The sequence below is a fragment of the Falco peregrinus genome, chromosome Z, assembly GCF_023634155.1.
Source record: "Falco peregrinus isolate bFalPer1 chromosome Z, bFalPer1.pri, whole genome shotgun sequence".
Classification (NCBI taxonomy): domain Eukaryota; kingdom Metazoa; phylum Chordata; class Aves; order Falconiformes; family Falconidae; genus Falco; species Falco peregrinus.
In genome coordinates this window covers 4,008,485-4,031,155 of record NC_073739.1, presented here as the reverse complement: position 1 = coordinate 4,031,155, position 22,671 = coordinate 4,008,485, and positions in this window count along the sequence as shown.

Genomic DNA, 22,671 nt, shown 5'->3' with positions numbered 1-22,671 from the left:
TGGTGAAATTCATAGTGGTGAAAGAATTACCTCTCAAGGGTGTATTTTGTGTTGGTTTACCCAGTGATTATGAAAACTTCCAGTCTGTCTGTGAATGAGTCACTGCTTCCAGGGAGAATTCTTGACAGCTGAAGACATGACTATATTAGTTGACAGAAGACAGAATCCTTATTAAACTCACTTGATAGACACACAACACTTTTAATGTGAGACAATTCCCCAGTGGTCTTCCTTACTTCTGCTTTAACAGTTTCGTAAAAGTTTGAAACTCGTTAATGTGTTGAGTGCCTAAATAAGTACTCCATCTTGATACATCTTTATAATGGATTGTCTCTTCTCAGTTGCGCTTCTGCAGAGAGTGTTGGTCCTAGCCAAGTGTAATTTGCTGTAAGTCACCGAATTGAGTGGAATTACAGAAAAGTACCTCTGCTCAGATAACATTGTTGATGTTAGTAGGGTTACCCCAGTGGTCAGTTCAGTTTTAACCTTTCACCATGTTAACACTAACAAAATGTTTGCAATGCGGTAAACAGTCACATCGTACCTTGGGGTCTGACGCCCAGTGAAGCTGCACAGTGTAGGCAGGAGATCACAAATTCCCATTCCAGAAGCAGGGGTGGGATAAACTAGTGATGCTCTGAAGAGAAGCTAAAATCAGAATTATTGCATGACACCTACTCAGCATTGACTTGTGATACAAAAAGACATTCAATATTATTACAGAAACAGTTATTGCTGTTACTATTATTATTATTACTATTGAAATGATATTATGTTATAGTTTCTTCAAGAAGCATTTCTATCCAAATAATTGATGCTTTCAGATTTTGGTACTTGTATGGGTCATTGGCCACTTGCTTTTTACGATTATAAAATATTTATAGTAGCAAAATTTTAGGTGATTGAATACATTTAGATATGCTAACCTTATTTAAGCATTAATTTCTGCAGCATTGGAGGTAACAGGCTTTTGCTCCCATATAATCTTCATTGCTAGACAATTTAAACTGCCCAGGAGCTATTTTTATTTTCATGGTATACAAGATAAATTACTACAATCAGAGTAGCAGGAAACCAATTACATTATGCATATGTATAAAAGCAGTTGAAAATAACCAAATAAGTGTTTAAACTTTTTTTTTCTTTGATAGTTAAATTTCTGGGACTGGCAGAAGAGAAGCTTTCTATTGTTTACCGTACAAGTAAAATGAGTTGCATTGTCTTTCCTTTTTAGAGAATTATTAAATTTTATGCTGTCTTTGTGTAATGTTACTTGTTTAAAATCAATAATTTTATATAGTCTCTGCAATAGAAAAATGTCTTCAGTATTTCTAAGACACTAAATCACATAATCTCCCAAATGCTGATGTGAGTGAGAAAGGAAAGTCTGCGATTCAGCCCAACTCAATAGTTTAAATACCTGAAGAAGAGTCATAAATACACTGACCTGTTCACTAGCATGGTCAGTGTTCATCCCTTTTTAATGACTGTCAGAGTAGGGGATAGCATGTCTAAGAGGAAAAATGTGAGCGGCGTTTGAACCAGAGTTTTAAAATTGGTTCTTGGCACCTGTTTCCAAGCCCCCAAATAGTGTTTTTGCCAAGCTACTTTAGTTTTGTCTGTTTCCTGTATGCTAATGTTAGCCTGCTTTCTGCCATTCATCGCGCGCGTGCGTGCGTGTGTATGTGTTTACTGTATATATACATGAACTCAAAGAGGAAACCTTGTGATATTCTACTGTTGGAGTGCATAAGAAAACGGAATGAGGAAACATAAGGAACTGAATGAGTCCTGGCTTTGTCTCCCATGATAAATGTTCCCAGCAATTCCAAAGAAATTAGAATTGTATCTCTGGAAATACTGCATGATGAACTTTGACTTTTTAAATTGGTTTTTTTAATGGTTGCTTATCACAAGGGTTATTAAAAAGGCTATTTTAGACAGACTGTGAGTAAAAGATTATGCTTTAAAAAGTGATGACTATGCAAAACCAATAACTTTTTTACTAAAGTCTTCAAAATTAGAGGAAGGAAAATTGTGTAAAAGTTAAGAAATAATTTTCTTAACACTAAAAATTTTTATGCAAATATTCTTTTTGTGGTCATGAAAATCCTGGGCTCCATATCTTATAACAGGAAGCTTGAAATGATAATTTTGTACTATATTAAAAAGACAATATATTCTATTCTTTTTTAAATTCAGTATTTTTTAACTATATCCAAAGCCTTGTTGTGCCATTAGCAATTTATAATTTTAGGTATAAATTCGTTGAAGAACCAAGAAATATTAAAACTGAACACTCTCTTTAAGGTGTTCTAAGAAACGTTACAATCTCATGCTGGAAGTAACTTCTACTTTATCATTTCAATTAAAAATATAACAGAGCTCTGGCAGCCATTCGGAGTAAATAAGGCTGCTCATCAGGTGCCAGTGTTCTCATCTTAGACTTTTAGTTTTCTTGGGTCTCTCTCTCTTTTTTTTTTTTCTTTTTTTTTTCTTTTAAATAATTTAAAAAATAAGACAATTTGTATATTTGCCAAAAAAATTTTTTTAAAAAAAACTTGTGCTAAAGATCTGGCCCATTAGGAGTTATGGCAGAAAGTGAAATACCTATATCCCAAGAAAGAGAAATTTAAAATAAAATGTTAACCTCACTAAAGTCTGTAGCAAAAAGTTTTTGTTCCTTTTGGGTTAGTAACAAAACCGTCCCTGTCCAATCCCTTCTCCTCTGGCATCCTTCCCTGCAAAGGCTTTTGCTTTTCAGACGTGTCTTGTTGATGTAATTAATTCTGGATCAGAATTAGTTGCATGCCTACACTACTAGTCCTAGACCTCTTCCAGCCATGGTTTTCAGCTTCAGGACTAAGGAGCCGTTTTCTCTGACTACTACTGAACTCCTCTGTGACCTTGTGTTATCAGGGAAAAAGGGATACCAATAGGTCCCATCTCCTAGGAACTGCTTTGCTAGATGGCTATCTCAAAAATGCATTTGTAGTATGAGCTAGCATCTCCAGATATTAAAAAATGTAGTCTGTTCAGCTATTTCCCTGCCCCCCCCCCCCCTCTTTCTCATCCCTCACCCCCCGCCCATTTCTTAGTCTGAACTGTACCAGTATTATTACAAACTGGAACTGATGGTGTCTGGTACCTGTGGGCTACTACAGAGTGCTCAGGGAAAACCGGTCATTTCTAATGGCAGGTGAAATAACCGGTATGCTAAATAATAAGAATCTTAGGGACCAATCTGTTGTAAATGAAATCAGGGTTATGTATTGCTCCTCCTTAGAGCTTAATTGCCTTAGTCAGAGCTGACTGGAAGTGTGTAGTCCAGTAGCTGGACCTGGAGGTACGTGCCCATGGTTTCCCCCGTGCATCTTTAGGACAAGAGAACGACTCACGCTCTTCTTTGCACTTGTGAAGGTGCTGGTGGTACCAACTGTTTTAATGCCCTTGCCAGTCTCAGGAGGATGGCTCAGACTTAAGACCCTCCTTTGCTGAAGATACTTAAATGCACTCTATTCTCTACTGATGTGAAGAGTAGTGACTCTTCCACTGAATTGAAATTATTTCAGGATGTATTAGGCCAGAGAGGCATATAGTAAACAATCACTCTCCTTTACTGACTTAGTAGGAGATGTGTTTCATGCTGCAGGAAAACTGAGATATGGTCCAACTTTAGTTGCCACAAAGCAGGAACTTCTGGACTTCTTGTAACTTCTTTCTTTCTCTGAACTTCCCAGTGATGCACTTTGTTCTACCTAAAGCAAGTCTTCTGGATCCAGACACTAGACTGTATCTCTGATTAAAGTGTAGACAGTGCTTCCCTGAAGAAGTTGGCCACTGCGTACTTTCACAGCTGTCACTATAGTTAATATCTTGTACTGTATAAATAATACATGGTACAGTATTGGTCACTGAGTAGTCAATACAAAACTTAGGTGTTTTTTTTTTTAATCAGTAGAAATCTATTAGAAGCACATTGTGGCAATAAGCAAAATCCAGAATGTACTCCTTTCTATTAACCAGATACCAACATAGTTAGCTTGTCTTATCTCTAAAAACAGTTGCAAAGCACTCCTGAGGCACTGTGAACTTTGAACAGATGCTCAAGGGATATGCAGTGGAATTCAGAGATCAGAAGATGTCGTCCTGCATCCAAAACAGATAACTGTGCCATTTTGTCCCCCGTAACAGCAAAGTGAAACAGAAAGCTGTCTTCATCATTTCTCACAGCTTTGGGATCTAATGCCTGGATCCAGCGCAAAGAGCGAGAGGGGTACAGACAAGTTCTTTAGGGCAAAGTGTATGGAATTCCTGAGCGTACCTTGAGTTAAAGTCAAGACTATCCTACTGTAGAAATACATGGGGAGCACTGGTGAACTTCCTACCCTGAAGACATGGAAACGTCTGAACATGGTTTCTTCTGTCTTTATTCAACATATCTCTTTAACAAGAGAGGTGGGTTTAACAAGAGGGGTGATTGGCAAGATCCATCAATGTTGTATTTGTGGCAAAAGCTGTGTATCCAACAACATTTTTGCCTAGACCATTGGAAATACATAAAATATATTCAACCTGACTTTTATTCCTGTTAGCACAATATATACCATCTTTTCAGCTGTCCCAGAAGCAGCCTCTATGGCACTGGCTGCTCTTAGCTGCCACAAATCACACAGTCATTACATGGTTTGACCACCTAGCCTGAGGACAATTTTTTTCTAAGTCAGGATTGCGTACAGAAATGCAGTTGTTTAGTTAAGCTTCTCTGCTCACCCACATCATGTTATAAGAAGACTATTGATACGTTCCGATATCTTGCTGTGCTGGTTTTTTTGTTTGTTCATTTTTTGTTTGTTTGTTTGTTTGTTTTTTTCTTGCAGTGAAGTGAAAAGCATGGTCCTTCATTTCATATGGTCCTTTATAACATGTGTGTCTAACCTAGTTTTGTTTGCATCTGGGAGTGATAAATGTACTGTATATAACAAACAACGTACAAGAAGAAAAGCGGAATGTTATTAAAAACCTGCCACAAAACTGATGAAACCCTCTGAAAACTGTAGGATACTGGGAATGAAGCTGGCTGCTGCTTAATATCTGGAAACTGGTGAGTTATAAAAAAGAAAATGTTTGGTCCTCAGTGGAAGCTGATGTGAGGTGGTAGAGGTAAAAGTTCTTGGGGGTTAAAATGGAAAAGAGAAATGCAAGAAATCAGGACCTCTCTGTGAGACAGACTAATTCTGATAGACCAGGCTTGTAGCAGAATAAAATCACGCTTTAGACAATCAAAGGAGGAGTTATCATCTATAACTTATGCCTTTCCACTGTGCATCCTGCCAGGTCACGTGGCACTCTCCTGATGCTCCAGGTACAGGGGGCCATATCAGCCCCGAATCAACCAGGCTGGTGATCTTCCTATTCCATTTGTTTCTTTGCTTGCCCTTGTACTGTTACGGTCATCTTCTTTCTACGTAGTGTGTTTTTCTCACGTTCCATCATTACTGGCTGACATCAGGCAAGAAACCATATATGAACTGTTGCACATAAAAAATACAGCAACTACATACTATTTTGCTCTAAATAAACCAAGCCAACTGGGTTTGAGACCAAGGGATCAAGTGAAAGTCAAACTGTCACAGCTGGTTTTTAGGGCAACCTTCTATGGCCATAGGACTCTGCCAAGGATAGAGTCTCCACGCTCAGGATTTTTGCTAGCAAGGGAATCCTACGTGGGTACTGTTGTAATGGGCAGGAAAATGCAGAGGTAGATGATGGCTGTAACAGCCTAATACTGCTAGAAATGTGCTCAATCAGAGAAGCAGTTTTGCCTCATCCTTTCCTTTTGATGTTCCCCTGCAATCACATTAACCTTGTGCTTCACCAGCCCTGATTGCTTTTAGTCTCTGGGAACATCAATTTGCCACAGAACTCCTCAGCTGCAACTTCTTCGCACATTACAGTAAAAACACTTGCCTGTGGGAGTCATGCTCCTTTTATCTTTCCAAATCAAGTAGGAGGTACGTACAATACCAATCTAACCCTGTTTCTCAAGCCTTGTAATAGGGCTTTTGAACTGAAAGTACAGAAGCTTTAGAACTAAAATAATGCATGAGCCTTTCTCCAAACTCCATGGACAGATACACAGGGAAGAAGGATTTTGTTGTTGTTTTTTAAATATTTAGGGGTCTTATTTTTGTAGAAAATGTTATCCTGCAATGAAAGCCCGTCTTTCATTCTTTTTAGATTTTGGAGTTTTATAAGCCATGTGTAAAAAATCCTGCCTATAGAGAAAGAGTGCCTTAGGCAGGTAGGATGTGGCACTGAAATTGCCCCATACAGAAAAAATTGCAAGGATGTCTATTAAGGAAAAATGAACGCTGCATTGATAAAATATGCAGTGTTTCCTTTGTCTCCCCACAGGGCTGTGCTGTGTGCTGCCATTTGCATTTCCTCAGCAGTGAAACCACAGGAATGTAAAATTAATAAGAGTGTACAGAGCGTGTTTAACAAACACTGACACATACCCTGTGGTGACTTGGCATCCAGCATTTGGCTTGGGATCGATGGAGGTGTACAGATCTTACTGGGGAAAAAAAATGATCTCATAATACCTGCAAATAAATGAACACATCGGCTCAGTCCAGCAGGCTTTGGGCAGGTCTGGAGCTGTCATACACACTGCAGAACACTCAGACTAGTAGATAAAGCATGTATCCAATATACATCCCCTGTGGCAGGACCACAGGTCATCCCTGCTGGGTCCTGTTTGCTTGAGAACATCTTGAGGACTGTTCAGTCCATTCTGAAAGCCTCCACAATCTTTTTTAGAACCTCTGGAGAGGTTCTCTTTGCTGTCATGTTTTTGGCACAGAGCAAAGCACACTGTTCTTGTTCAGTTGCCTTAACCTGTCTAGTTCACAATGAGCTACTGGGTAACCTCCTGGAAGTATGCACACCATCATCCTGAATTTTTCGATGTTCTTCAAACCAAATATTCAATGAAATATTCAGTCAGACAAAGCATTCAGCTGGTGCAAAGCATTAGCACTATTAATGTTTATATTCTTACCTGTCCTAGTGTGCTTGTTTGCAACAGTTAGATTCCCTCCTGCATGGTAAATTTTTCTGGGTTATCCCACAATGTTCTGCACAGACCTATATATTCTATGACACTAAACTAGTTGTTGGAGTAGAGAAAGGTCCCTTCCAGTTTGTGAAATGTATTACCTGTTGTGCTAGGTCTCATGCATAAATAATATGACTGTCAACTGTTTCAAGACAGCTGAAGACCCTCATTTTTGCAAAACATTTTTTCAAGGGACATCTAATAGATGGACAACCCTCAGTCACAGCAGTGTCTGTAGCCAGTGTGTTGAACACGTAGCAGGGTAATGAATTAATGTAGTAAACAGGACATACAGTTTTTTCAGCTGGATTTGAACATGTGCTTCAGGAAAGAGATGGAAGCTTTCAGAGGAGGATTGGTAAAGCTCTGTGTGTGGCTGTTAAACCCTGGAGACTGTTGCACGGAGTCATGTTTCCTATCAACCATCCTTCTCAATGCAGCGTACCAATATGACTACTTACACGCGTATTTGTACTCTCAGTCCTGTTCTTACTGTTTGGTATAGCTGAAGGAGAAGTTGTTTTAGACAAAGTGTTCTTGCAGCTGACTTGCTCAGTAACACAGGGGTTGATTAATCCAGCTGCAGCCCTTTCAGCTGCACAGCTGGCTGCTTCAGTTAGCAGCTGTTGCCTGAAGGAGGTGTGAACTGTGGATTGCGAGAGAGAAGTCACTGGACTTTTAGAATAAGACACATTGTTCATTAGGCTTTTTACTCTAGGCTGAGAGCAGAATAATCCTCCAAAATAAATTTCATAAAATTTAGAGTCATAAGACAGCACAAAAAATGAAATACACAGTTATAATAGTAAGAGCATATTTTAGAGGAACACTCCTCCTCCCCAGCTAAATGGAAGAAATTGCTTGTTTTGAAGTAAAAGCTGAATACTTACTAGGTTATGCTTACTAACAAATGAACAAAGCAGTTGCAACAAAGCTTCTAACTTTGAGGTAAATCCCTCAGTTAGACAAGCTGTCAGTCAATAGCTCACCTGAGGCATTAGCAGTTCAAGAAATGCCTGTAATAACCAGAAGTAAGTATATGTTAAAGTTGAAAAGCGTTGCATAAAAGCATATGGCATCCTCTAAAGTAACATTTTTGGGGAGAGTTGAAACAGACACATGCATCTAGTATCTCAAACACCACTAGGAATACTACAATAATACAGTATTCAGAGTTTATGTTTCTCCTTTGTTTTGATTTAGTGCTTAATGATACTATTATGATCTGGTAATCCTGATCACTGACCTAAACAAAATAATTAGCTATAGCCACATAGTTTATAATGCAAAATGTTTAGAACCATTCCCCACTCCCCCTCTCCCCACCCCCACCCCCCCCACCCCCTGATGTTCAAAGGCATACTATATCTCATTTTCTGTTTCTACAGTGTAGATAAATTCATGCTAGTGGGTCAGGATTTGAAGGGTTGGTTTGCCCAGTATGTGTGTTGTGGAAGTTTCATCTAACTAGACCAATAACTTGTCAGTTAATAGTTCTAGTTACTTCTAAAAGAACCACTTGCTAAACAAATACCAAGATTTTGCACAATAAAAAGAATCTGGAAGAAAAAAACCTCTAGAAAAAGTGTGTGTTACTGTCTGTACTATAAATTTCTTAGAAAAGTAGATCTTGTGCCTCTCTCAAAGTCTTACAAGACTGTTCTTCAAAATGCCTTAAGAATTTTCTGAGCATCCAAAGCATATAGGATTAGGAATTCAAATATTGTATCAATTATGAAAAACCTTCATATATGCTGGGCTAATGCTATTCTGTCCCCGCACAAACACGTACCCTTTCAAGAACTGAAGAATGAATACAGTACTTACAGCGAATCTGTAAGTACTTACGTACTAGCTACATGGATACATTTTGGCTATTTTCCATTGCATAATGTTTGCACAGTCGCCTGGCTTTTACGAAGCAAAATTTCAGGAAGGGAAACTTGGAAATCGCTGTGAGAACCAGGTTGTCAGAGGTGAAGAAGAACAAATGCTTCCTTTAACTATTTTGCCTCTTCACAAGAAAAGTTACTATCAGAAGAATGTAAAATGCACCTGTTACAATTCAAAGATTTTGATGATGTGCCAAGGCAGTGTCACAATTCTGTAATCCGTCATTTAATCAGAAAACCTTTAGACTGCTTGATACCTGAGGCTGGTAAATTTCCTGACGCTGACCTGAAAGATGGCAATTTTAAGTTTGGTGGTTTGAGCTATTATTTTCTTCGGTCAGGCCTTTAATGATTTTCCTAGGTTTGGATGCATTTTCTGTCCTTCCTGACAATTTTTTGTTAGAATGGAATTTTGGTGGAATAAGAATTTTGGTTTGAATCTTATAATTCTCTTGTTTAAATTTGTTCTTTCCCTTTACATCATAATGCAGTACTTTTTTCCAGGGACACTTGAGTAGATGCACAGAAAGTTATTTATGTCCATACTACAGTTGCTAAGTTCACGGAGACGATTTTCTTCTTATATTTTCTTTTTTTTATGCCTTAGAATGGTTATACTGCAATTATGAGTGAAGCCTGGGCAGCCATAATTCAACTGCCTTTCAAAACAGTTATCTCAGGCGCTGCTGCAGACACAGCTGTAGGATCGGAAAGCACAGCGCAGACTAGCTGATGTGTGCTGGCTCACCTTCTGAGGTGGGTACGGCCATCCATGAAGAACCCTCTGCTGCTTGCAGAGGTATCTGCTGTGAAGTCTGAATGGCTGTTCCTTCGGCGGCAGCAGTTGCAGAAGTGGTGCATCAGAAGTATGGAACACCAGGATATACTAATACTTGCATCTTCATTCTCAAATACTGCTTTAGCTAGCCAGCATTTCAGAGTTTCAACCTTGCTTGTCACTACTAGCATGAAAACATACAGGTGGAAACCTTACTGGAAGCAATGCCCAATGCTGGCGTTTCTGCCTTGGTAGCTGGTATGTTTACAAAAATTGTCCGTTCTAGAATTATCTACTTGCTACATCTTTTTCCTGTGGAAATGTCCTATGTGTGTAAATGGCAATAAATTGCAAGAGAACACTTCCATACAGAGCCATTAGAACATGCCATGAAGCACTATTAGAGTTCAAAGGATCATTTCATGTGATTTCTACCTGAACTTTCTATTTATCCTGTGCTTTGGAATTAGGGACTGGCATCCTACTGCACAGTATGTCCTGCATGTGCTTAATCACAGTTGTGCAAGTTTTTGTCTAGAGCAGCAAGGGCAAAAATGTCCCATCTGTTACCTGTCCTACATAAGGAAAATATTTTACCATTCCTGTAACTTTTTCTTCTTTACAGTGGTGCAGGGAATAATTACATTATCACTTTATACAACCCCCCACTACATCTCTCCCCATTCTGCATAGAGGAATAAAGGCAAAGAGATATTTTTCCTTGTCGTCTTCTCAGTCTTCAAGACGTGCAGAAAAAGTGCTAAGTGGGTATGGTCTCCATCACTGTCCCTTGTTTACAGACTGGTGAAGACTGGCAGTTGAGTCTTTAAGGATTCTCTGGCAACTGCAGCTCAAATGTATGAGGTGTATTCCCTTCCCACTGGACAGAAAGTCACTGAAATTACTTGCTCTGTGTGAAAATTTGGTTGCAAGCAAAACACACTGTTGCTTATTATCCTCCTTCAGCCAGAAGACTCACTACATTGTTGATGAAAGCCGGGTGACGCCCCTCATGTTATATGTCTGTAATTTAACTACAGTCGCATTTAAGTGAAGATTTGAGCTGTTGAGGAAAATTTGGGAATTTTCCTTTTCTTGTCTGTTTCTCTTTTCCCTGTGTTCTACCTCTTATTGCCAGATCCTTCAAAACTTCAAGTCTGTCAGTAATTGGGGGGATAGAAAATCCAGCAGAACTAAGAAAATATACATACTGATCAGGTGATTTAGGACATCGTCCTACAAAGACTTGCACACGTGTAGCTTTATTTGAGATAATTTAACCAGAGGCAGTTTAACTGTTTACAGCATATGGAATTAACACATTAAAAAATGTTGAAGGAGATTGGGAATGTAGTTAATGAAAATTCCTACAGATTTTTGGACTTGGATCGCCTTCCCAAATGTCTTAAGAATGATTTACCTTCAATGTTAGGGAATCACTTTTTTGTTTCTCTGGCATGGAAGAGGCTTCTTTTCGGTTTTAAGTGGTGGTTAACGACAAAACAGAATGCTCTTTAATGAATAAGAAATGGTGATTCAGCAGATTGGTATAAGAAACCTTACAAATACTTAGTTTATTATTTTAAATTGTAATTTTTTTTTATTATTATTTTAAATAGAGCTAAGGGCTGATGCTTTACATGTGGTTCCATTCTTACATTAAAGAAATTTTTAGGAATTTAGTTAATGAAATATGCCTTCAGGTAGGAAATCTGCCACACAAGATCACCTAGGAGCTCTCTAAAGTCATTATTCTTTGCGTTTTGTAAAACACATTCATCTTCCATTATAATAATTTATTGTAACTCCAAAGAGAATAAAATGAGTCTTTAATCATATTTGATTTCTTAAGAGAGTGGGCAAGAAAGGAGAACAAGAGTCAGTTTCTAAGTGATTTTTACTCATCTAACACGCAGAGGATTACAATCCTACCCCACCCCTCTGACAAAGCCATCCTCATTATTTCAAAGAAAAACACGTACCATCTGAATCACACTGAAAAGCAACTCTTCTGGACTGGATTCTGCAGCACCCGGGTCAGCCAGGCATGGGCAAAGTGCTGTTAGCTTTCCCAGCACTGCTTGACTTGATCAGTCATTCCACTAAACACACACCTACAAAACACTACTCCACGCATTGGTAACATTTATCATGGTTTCAACTAAAAGAAGTTAAGCGTTGCTGCTCAGCCATAGCTGTAGCGCAAGACTCTGGAGCATGTATGCTATTAGAGGTCTGAAGCTTCCTCAACTCCTTTCTTCTCTCTCCCAAAGCTGCTTTTTTGCCTTCTTCTGTATTTCCAGGAAAAATAATGTGGGTTTCATTGAAGTTACCGGTACTGAATTTTCTGAACAAAAACCTCTCCGGTGTTTCAGGCACAATCACTTTGTGTGAATGCCTAGAAATAATTCCCAAGAGGTTTGCAGCCTGCCCCTGGTGTTTCCTCCTCTTTGTCAGACAATTCTTAGGCACCTGTTGGGTTGACTCTTTAGATGAAATTGTCAGAGGGTATAGCAAACAAAGACCTGGCAGTTACGTACATAACATCTGTACATCTCCGTTAGTCGGTGTGAAGTGTGACTGGCTGTTCTGCCTTGTGTATCTGGACTTTTTGGTCCAGTGTTTTGCGTGAATGGTGAGTACGTGTGTGTGGAAGGCAGATGAAGATGATGTTGGGAAATGCTGATATTTTTAACAGCTTGAAGGTTACCTTTCCCTCCTCTTTTGTAACGTTGCCAAGAAGTTTGACCAAAGCACACCTGACATATCGGTAAGCATTTTTTGCATTGGCAAAGATAGTTATTCTGAGTGTGGAAAACAATGAAAAACAATGAAAAGAAACATCAAAGACAGATTTTTGTCAGAGTGATGGTAAAAGTAGAGGTATTTGGAGGGGTTTATTGCTTATTAGTCATGGGCAAAGCAGCAGCCCTGCCCAGGCTTATTTAATTTTCTGCAAAACAAATTAAGGAAGACAGCAGACTGGAAGGAACAAGGGAAATAATGAACAGATCAGAAGAGACAGACCTGTGAGGTGGATTTAGAAAATGGTCTACCAACACCTGAGATATATCTCTGGACTCTTATAAAGCTGTCCTATCTTTACCTTTGCAGATGTGTTAAACAACTGGAAGTACAGGACCAGTCTACTTTTCTAGTCATGCACAAAACGTCTTTAATGAGGCAACAATGTCCCAGAACCCTTCACAGCTAGGAGCTGCAATACAGGGAGCCTTTGTGTATGTAGTAGTTTCAGATATAAGTCTTAGAATGTGGGAAACATTGCCATTCGGATAAGATTTTTTTTTTGTGTTGGGGTTTTTTGTTTGTTTGTGAGGGGTTTTTTTATTCTGTGGGGTTTTTTTGTGTGGGTTTTTTTTTTTTTTTTTTTGCTTTAGAGATGTATTAGCATGAAGTGGAAATATCAGTTTCATAAAAAACAAGGCATCATACTGTCAACAATGGTAATTGAACAAAATAGAAACCTTTCATAAGAAAGTGCTTGTTTCAGTTAACTTCTGAGCAGATGTTTTTTGAAAACAGTTATAATATCATGCACTTGCCTTGTTGCAATGAAAGTTTTGATTGTGTTATCTGAAACAGAATTTAAGTACATGATACTTGCAAATTTAATGAGAAGTGAAACTGTAATCCTCACAAAAATCCACAAAACTGAACAGTATTATTTTCATGTCAGTTGAAAATTCTGATTAATTCAAACTGAAAAATGCAATTATTTTATCAGTTCAGAAAATTTCATCTCAACTACTGGTCTTGAGAGGAAAAACCCATTTCCTGCTCAGTGCCAGCATAATATCTGTTCCAGAAATTGTGGTCCTACACAACTTGCTTTATGCACCAAATGGAATATTTCAGTTTCCAGGTAAGACATCTATCCTGTGCCTAATGAGCCAATGAATTTGGTAATGATTTCAAAAGGATAAACTGCTTGGCTTCTATTTTATGACATTTTTCCAGAAAAATTTGGAATAGTTAAAATACAAAAAGGTCATGGACTTCCATTATACATCACTTTGTAAGCTAATTTTCCACAGCTCTTTCATCCCTACATTCTGTTTTCTGTCAAGTGAGAGAATTCTTTAAAGAGGACAAGGTTACTCATTCAAACCTGGCTTCGGGGCAGCTTCTTGAATAAAACTTAGACCCTCATATACTTTACTGAAAATTTATTTTACATCATCTGTAGGTGATTGCCTTGGATTCATAATTTAAAAAATAAAAAATCCCACGGTTTTGATCTATAATAATTTCTAGCAACTTGTATTTGAATTACAGATGACATGATCTTAGGATCACAAAGCATATAATTTTTTAAACAATCTATTTTCAAAGTTATGGAGAGGGTATTGCCTATTTCTACTAGCTTTATGTAAATCCATATGGACAGCAATCATGCTTGCATTGGTCTATGTAAATAAAATAGTTACCGTTAAGATAGGTATGATTTCCATATGTATTCCATACTTTTTATACAGGATTGCACAGAATAATGCTTGTGGATTAATGGGTAATTACGTAGAATATATTTTTAAAAGGTCAAAGAAATCTGTAATTCTAACTTTCATTTTGAGAAGAATGCATAGTTAATTTAATATTTGGACATCAGTAGACGGCTAAGAAACACAACTATGTAGGTACATGCCATGTAAATAGAGCAGAAAATAGCAGGTTAGTTCTAGTGAGCTAGCTGCTACTTTTGCATTCGCCAACATTCATCCTACCTTCGTTAGTGATACGTGTATACGTATTACTGACAAGTATATTCCTTTTTAAATCTGAGTTTATGTCTGGTTCAGCTTGTAAAAGTTTCTTTCAGGTGGCTGTTTTATAGCTTGCGTAAAACCACTTTTATATTGTGGTTTTGTTTGGGGTTTGTTTTCGTTTTTTTGTTGTTTGTTTTTTTTGGGGTTTTTTTGTTTGTTTTTTTTACCTTTAGACCTATGTTCATCTGAAAAGCAAACCAGGAATTTTTGTCTCAGATAGCACCTGCAGCACCTGTTTCCAGCACCTTACAGTCCATTCCACCTCAAAGATCGATCTTCTGGTTGATATGATAGAAGCCTGATCATTTAGTCCTGACATTTCTGGGTTTGATCCCTAGTAATGATTGGTTCTGGCAGGTCTGTGCGGATGACATGCGGATGCATGCGTTTATATTTGTGAACATTCTCTCTCTATGGAGAGAGTGTCTGTGGTTTTCTAGCTGGGGATAAAAGTATTTAGCCCATAATTTCACTGAAAATGAAGCAGACGTGCACATCCTGGATCCAGTACTGCAAAGTGCTAGCTGTCTTCCATACCGAGCTTCTCCAGCTTCCTGGAATGGCAGTGACAGCTAAGGGTAATGAACAACTATGGGACTGTGTCCTTTGCTTTCTAGCAAATTAACTTCACAAGGACACCATTTTCTTTTTTTTTTCTAAGCTGGCTGCTGAGCTTTAGCCATACTATCTGTGCAAAGTAATTGAAAGTATAAGCTAAAATATGTCTATCATGTCTTTTAATTTATATGGAATAAAAGATCAAAGAAAGCTAAAACCTCTCAAAGCACCAGCTATACCACAGTCCGACTTCTAATGAGCCTGAGTAACTTGGTTATTTGAATGCTGTTCAGTAATTAAGCATTTTTTCTCATGTCTGTTTTTCCATTCTGTGTTGCTAAGTAAACTCTACAGAACATAGATATCTTGTGTATAATTTCAGGAATAAACATAGATGAGTGCAAAAACCTTGGAAACTGGTTGGATTGTTAAGTAATCCTTTACAGGCATGAACTATGTGCATTCCTTTTTTAACAGCTCGAGCTAGGTTCAGAAGAAGATAAAGCCACTGCCATTCTTGCTATGAGTGCACCGAGCCCCTTGTTGCTTCATGTCATGACTTTGTCGCGTGGCAGCAGGGAGGGTGAGAGTGGTATCTGCAGCCTTTTACGTAAAATGTTTCCATGCCAAATCACTGTAGAAAGGAACCTAAGTGTGACTTGAGGATACTTCATCTATCGTGCTGGTGTGGTCACTGTTACCAGTTATGGAAGAACCTGAAAAGTTTTATTGTTTTCCTTTAATAACACTTCTATAAGCACATGTACTACTTCTATGCCTGGGGCATAAGGTATGGAGTGTCTACATGACCTGCCACTGAATGTTATGTATTTTATGAGGAAATTACTCTTGTGTCTCCTATATCCTTAGTGGTATAGCCTTTCGTTGTACAAACACTGAAACTAGACAGCAAAATTAAAACATCTAATCCTTCAGTTCTCTGAATAGTCTCTTTTTTTTTGGCAGCTGAGCACCCACAACCATGAACAGAAAGGAACATCTGTGTGGATATCTTTGAGTAATGCATAACTGATCTGTTATGAACACCATTCAGGGTATATCCTAGGAAGGACAAATCTCTCCCCTGACTCCAGTTCTGTGATCTTCTCATGCAACTGGTCCTATTAAAAAAAATACACAAAAAGTCCATACCAGCAGCTATAGGGGAAACAACAGATACAAATGCATGTTTTCTAGAATGATTTGGGTACCTGCATAGGAGAATATATCAAACAGAAAGAAAAGCAAATGCCAGCAGTTGAAATAACTGAAATTAATTTCTCAAGTCAGGACTTCTGACTTTCCGGATTCTAGTTTGTTAACACTTGTATTCATATTTTTCTCATCCTGAGGTAGTAAAAGCAAAAAGAAGCAAGCTGTACACAAAGGCTGTCATGCACTGGTGGCATGCTTTTTTATATTTCTCTATTCCTAAATGAAGTCAGATTGCTGAAAGCTGTAGTCGGTATTTCTGCATTCATCAAACCAGTATCAGTTATGCTCTAATAAAGAGCAAATCAGGAAATCTGTACAAGTTCTTGACGTTGCTGACAATCACAGTTAAAATGTAAAATACTCAACTACATTAGTTTTATTTTTTTATTGAAATTAATTTAATCTTGATACTCCAGTATAGCTAGTTCCTGAATTTATATATACAATTGTGATGTAGTGTGCGTGAAATTAATTTCTTTCCAAACACAGAAACAGTAAAGATGAAACCATAGTAATTTGTCATGGGTGTTTCTCTGTGCATTCAGTAACAGATCTGAAAGTCTGTAAAGATCCGTCAAGTATGCATATTCAGTTAATGTGAGTTTTCATTAACGTTTTTTTTATCATGAATATCTTTGAAGACAATATTCTAGTACTGTTTCTAAAAGGACTAGACTGGGAGTAGAAACTTACAGAGCTGCAAAGCTCCCACTTGCACCTGTACTTCTGTAACGTTGCTCACACTTCAAAGCCACTTCTGCTGATGTGAATTAAGAAAATCCACAGTCATTGATGGATAGGCTTTGACTTCATATCATACTTCTATTGTCCTATTTTTGTTGGTGAAAACTGCATCCTGTAAGAAACCTCTGGTTTCTGTGTGGTGCATCTTATCTTTTACAACAGGGAAAAGAACCAGGTCAAACACAAGAGCAATTGGCTGCAGTGGCTGTTTCTAAGTCCACTTGACCAAAAAATAGCATAGAGTCACAGAACAGCTTGTTGGAAGGGACCTCTAAAGATCATCTAGTTGACCCCCGCCACTGCAAGCAGGGGCGCCTTCCACTGGACCATGTTGCTCAAAAAAACCCACCCAGTAATAAATAAACTCAGTGTTTTATATCTAAAATAAAAGACCAGTGTTAGGAACCAAGGCTGCCAGGGCTCTTTGTAACAGTTCTTGCACATCTCGAGGTGGAACAAAACTAACTGGTGTGCTCCATGAGCACGTAGTTAAAATCGTTACTGCTGGCTGGCCAGTGGGGCTGGGTCCTCCCCTGCCTGCTAGGTAGATGCGTCTTCTTTATCATGCACGGAGGATGCCTTCCTCCACTGCAGAGTCGTGGCTGCTCTCCTGGAAACGGAGACATATCATCCTCATTTTAAAAGCAAATGAAACATGCCTTCAATCTAACAGAAGAGTGCTACCTGCTTTTTGTATGTTTCCTTCAGACATAATGCCTCCCTCCATTTCTTGCTAGCTGGGACACAGCTCCGTGGCTAATGGCAAGGGAGGGAGGGGAGGGACGTAATAATTCTGAGTCTGTTCTGTAGTCTGTGTTGTGCTGGCCTGCAGGAAACATTCATCGGGCTAGGAAGATAAAGTACACGTGAGCCATAAAGTTTGTGAAAAATAACTGTGTTTCAGGGACTACTTTTCACTGGGTGATTGCCGCCTGGCAAGAGCTGTAATGGCTGGGTTTCTGAACAAGCAGCAGGATTGCCTGTCCTCTGGCTGTACTTGAAAGGAAGGAGATGGCTGCTACTTGTATGAATCCCCCAGGTTTTGTGTAAATGTTAAATTTAGTCTCAGAATACTTATTGGATTGAATTCCTTGGGAGTTTTATGCAGGAGACAATGTTGTTTCTGAATCCCAGTAAGAAGCAGATACAAGCAAAGCTCAGCACCATCAAAAAAGGAAGCACTGGGAATCAGAAGAAACACAACTGCTGTGAATGCTCAAGTCAAAAGCTGACTTTGATGCTTTTCCAGTGTTGACTGGTGGTTGAGCAGGGGTTTTTCAAGGTTCCAGTTTAGGTGAGTCAGGTCTCTCCATCCTAGGTGACACCCAGGGTCTCTTTTTTAACTTTGATCTTTGCATGGTTCCCACAGCTCTGAGTGCACAGTGCTGCAATGCTGTTTGCTTCCTTGTAGACTTCTGGGGTCAACACTGCTTTCACAGTGGTCTTTGGGACCATTTCCAGTGGGTAATTGGTCAGCTTTTCTAATCAAATTTCCTTTGGTTTTTCTACTTTTAAGAACATGCACACACAAATAGAAACAGCAATTCTGGTATTTTTGACAGTGCATCTGTTCTGCTCAGGTGCTACTTAAAATTCTCTATGACAGGGTTTATATTTACATCATGGTTTCAGTTTTAGCAGCGTTCCCGGCAGCAAGGAACAGAAACTTGCTGATGGAAAGAAAATAATTATTCCCTCTTTCTTTTGCCAAGAACCCTTCAAAGAGAACATGCATTGGGTCACAGCAAATATGGTTCTTCAGTTTATGTATCGTTTAGGGATAACCAGAGCTGAGCTACTACTAGTCTGCTTCCAAACTCATCCTAACTCTAGAGGGATATTTCTGGTAGTGCAGGTGGGAGGCTAAGCAGCAAAGCCATTCCCTTTGCCTGTGACTGTGTAACGTGAGAATTAAGAAATACCTGCAGAAATGCTATTTCATTCCAGATGCAGAATTGTGTTTTTTTACTCTGGTGCCATACTGCTGTCATCAGTTTTCTGATTTTTGTTTTTGTATAAAGGGGCTAACTTAACATTTAACACAATATTAAGCATTTGGGGTGGGGTGTGGGGTGGGGGGAGGGAGTTACAGTTGATTAGATTGTATTTTTGTATAATGTGTTGATAAACTGAAATGAGAAGCTTGTGCTTGCTATGTATTACAGGTCTTGTACTGCATTGCATTTTAAAAACCAGTAGCACCATGCCATTTATCCGTCTCATTACAAGGCTTTGGGATTTTCTTGCCACCTAATGGCCAGTTACTGGGAATTGCTGTTGGGCTAGATACCATTCTTCACCTGAGTGGAGCAGTTTCTATCCTATATTGTTGTATAAAGTTGTTCATATTTTGAGAAGATTAAAATTATGCCATTAGGAGCAAGTTCCGCAACCACGTCTTGGCCATCTTAAGTTCTCCCAAGTGGCCGATGGCTTACCTTTGGTGCAACGCTTCTGTGGATTCAAGGAATCACAAGACATTTGGGCAGTCCAAGAGGCAAATTACAGTCCCCCAGAGCTTTTTTGTTTCATACTGGGCAATCCAGACCATTCCAGTAGATGAAGCTGAAAGATTAAGAGTACAAGGGCATGTGGATGTCTTTACATCTCACTAAACAGAGAAGGTAAGAGCTAAGACAGCAATAAGTATAACTGAAAAGCTTGAGGTGATTCCTTTTGACAAAGAAAAGTTCTTCCCTTTGAATTTACTGCAAGTGAAGGGTCACCTGGCATCCACCACACATCTGAGACTCTGGGCTGCTGAATACTGCCTGCCTAGCTGAGGGTCGCAGTACATATACATTTCTGGCTAAGCATCGAGGTTTAACCCTGGCTGGCAACTCAGCCCCTCGCAGCTGCTTGCTCACCCCCCACCCCAGCCCATGAGATGGGGGAAAGAATCAGAAGTGTAAAAATGAGAAAAATCATGAGTTGAAATGAAGACAGTTGAGTAGGTAAAGCAAAAGTCCTGTGCACAAGTGAAACAAAACAAAGCATTCCTTCCCCGCTCCCCACGGGCAGGCAGCCTCAGCCACAGGGCAGCAGGGCTCCATCACACGTAACGGGTACTCGGGAAACAAAATCCATCACTCCAGATACTGGTCCCTTTCTGCTTCTTCTCCCAGCTTTATACGCTGAGCCTGAGGTCATATGGTATGGGATATCCCTTTAGTCAGTCGGGGTCAGCTGACGATTTTTTTCTGCGAAACCCTGAAACATAGCCCCGTATCAGCTACTATGAAGAAAACTAATCCCAGCTGAACCAGCATAACAAGGTAATTGGAGAGAGGCTGGTGTGAGCTGTGCACAGGTCTCAAAAACAGTGATGGGCAAAGCAGACACGGGGGAGATGGAGGTAGAGCACTGCACACCTATCGTTCTGAAAGGGCCTGAAAAACTGTGTTTCTCCACACCGCTATTAAGGTTAGCACGAGGTAGACAGTATTTCCAAAGACCGAGTCTGTCTGGCATTTTTTAAGAGCAGGTTTAAAAACACCATAGAGAGGGCTAGGCAGACTGTGAGTGAAAGTAAGAAAAGGAGTAGAAAAATGAAAAGGAAGTAAGAAAGGGAGTTTGATGCTTAGCTAGTCAAAAGCGGAGTACTGTAACTACTAAAAATGCAAAGAACACCCTAAGATACTTCATCTCATGAAGAGTCTGAATTTCCAGGTCTAGTGTCACTATAGAAATTCACTGCTGGAGTGATTTAAAGCAAAAGATTCCTGAATTATTCTTCAAACTTTAACTTATGCCTCCAACACCTTTTGGAAAACCATTTTTTCAACTGTCACACATTTAAAATTATTTAATTTTTAAACTAGAAAAGTTTATAAATTAGCTAATTGTTAGTAGCATGGATATATTTGGTCCAATAATAGCACAGCTGCCTAAATTGTTGCCATTGCCTGACTGCTTTTCTTTTTCACTGCAAGAATAACTTTTAGGTATTTGCATTCATATTTGTAATTTCAATTAGGTTGAAACTGGGTATGTAGCAGTAAGACCACAGAAGCGTGGCTTTCAGTGGGAGGCTAATCTCCTGAGTGAGCTCTCGGGGCCGGGGTGCCCTTGTGTGTCTTGTGTTGATGTGTGTGGAGCTGGGGTTTTGCTGTTCCTAGTTCCCATATCGGGAAAGTTGAAGATGCTCTGAATAGGTGAACAGGTGCTGTGGTCCTATCTAACTGGCATAAAGATGCCTTTATCTTCTTCATTTCCTAAAAGGGCTCTAATTTTGCATGTGATTAAAAAAACACCACCACCCTCCACACACCCACATCCAAAATTGCAGTTGACGTATTTTTAACATTTCTTAGCAAATCTAGTCCAGCAGCAGGATACTGAAACCAGGAATTTCATTACTAGGAAAATTACAATTTCTAGTTCCATTTACTATTCTCAAATCCGTGTATTTGCATTATCATATATGCCTCTGCATCTCAGGCTATGGTTACCATTAAAGCTTTTTAATCAACCCATGATCTGAAATCATATGGATCACAGGAAATTAATGTTCTTCACCAACTGAGTGGAAATACAGGATCTCTGAATCTCTGGCTTTGGTGGTCTCATGAATGGTTTTCATTGTTTTATTCTCAGTTCCAGTTGCAACAGTAAGATCTGACAGAATCTATTTCCCTTGTACTGATAAGTAATACAATTTTTGAAGCAATTTCAGTATTTTAACCTCTTCTGGTCAATATTTTCTTAAACTACATTAAATAGTAAAAACTCCCTTGCTTTCTTCCTTCTTTGGGCTCTGTTTTTTAGTAGTTTCTCAGACTGCCTTTAATCTGCGATAGCCAGTCTACATTTAGCTTTTAGTTTCCCAACCCTTTTGATACAGCTTGCTATTTCATGAGTGTTCTTACTTCCATTTTCTGTAGTTCTAAAACTTTTCTGTATTGAAATGGCTTTGTGAATATTGTAATTTGCTCATGACTCTGAAAAGGGACATTTTTTATTGGTAGATGGAAAAAATAATGTTATATATATATATATATGTCCACAAACTCTCTAGTCATTTTGCTGTACTTTTTCCTAGAATTCTCAGAGACCTTCCAAGGAAAACTTACTAAGTCGGAGCTGACCTGAAGCTCACTAAAGTCAGTGGGAAGGTTTCCATTGATTTTAAAAGGCTTTAGATCATTGTGTATTTATTCAGTAGACATGCAAGAAACACATGTGTCTTAGAGAAGTCTGGAATCCACAGATGTGTAGATTTATACGTCTAAAATATTCCTTTAAGAAAAAACCCAACACTGTCTTGATGTTGCCAAGAATGAAATGTAGCTAATTAGGGAACTGAAAATTATTTAATTAATGCATTTCACTTTATAATAGACAAAAGGGGATTACTGCACATCAGCTCAACAGGACAGTTTTTAAAATAGTTAAATGCTAGGTTCCAAGGTAATTTCATTTTCTTATTGTAATGAACAAATTTAACGCTTGAATGTGCCCTAGAAATAGTCATCCCAAGGCAATTTTATATTCTTGTTCTTGTGAATTTTTGATGTATGAATCTGTCCTGGAAATAGTAGTGTTTGGAACAGAATACACAGCATTTAAATTAAAAAA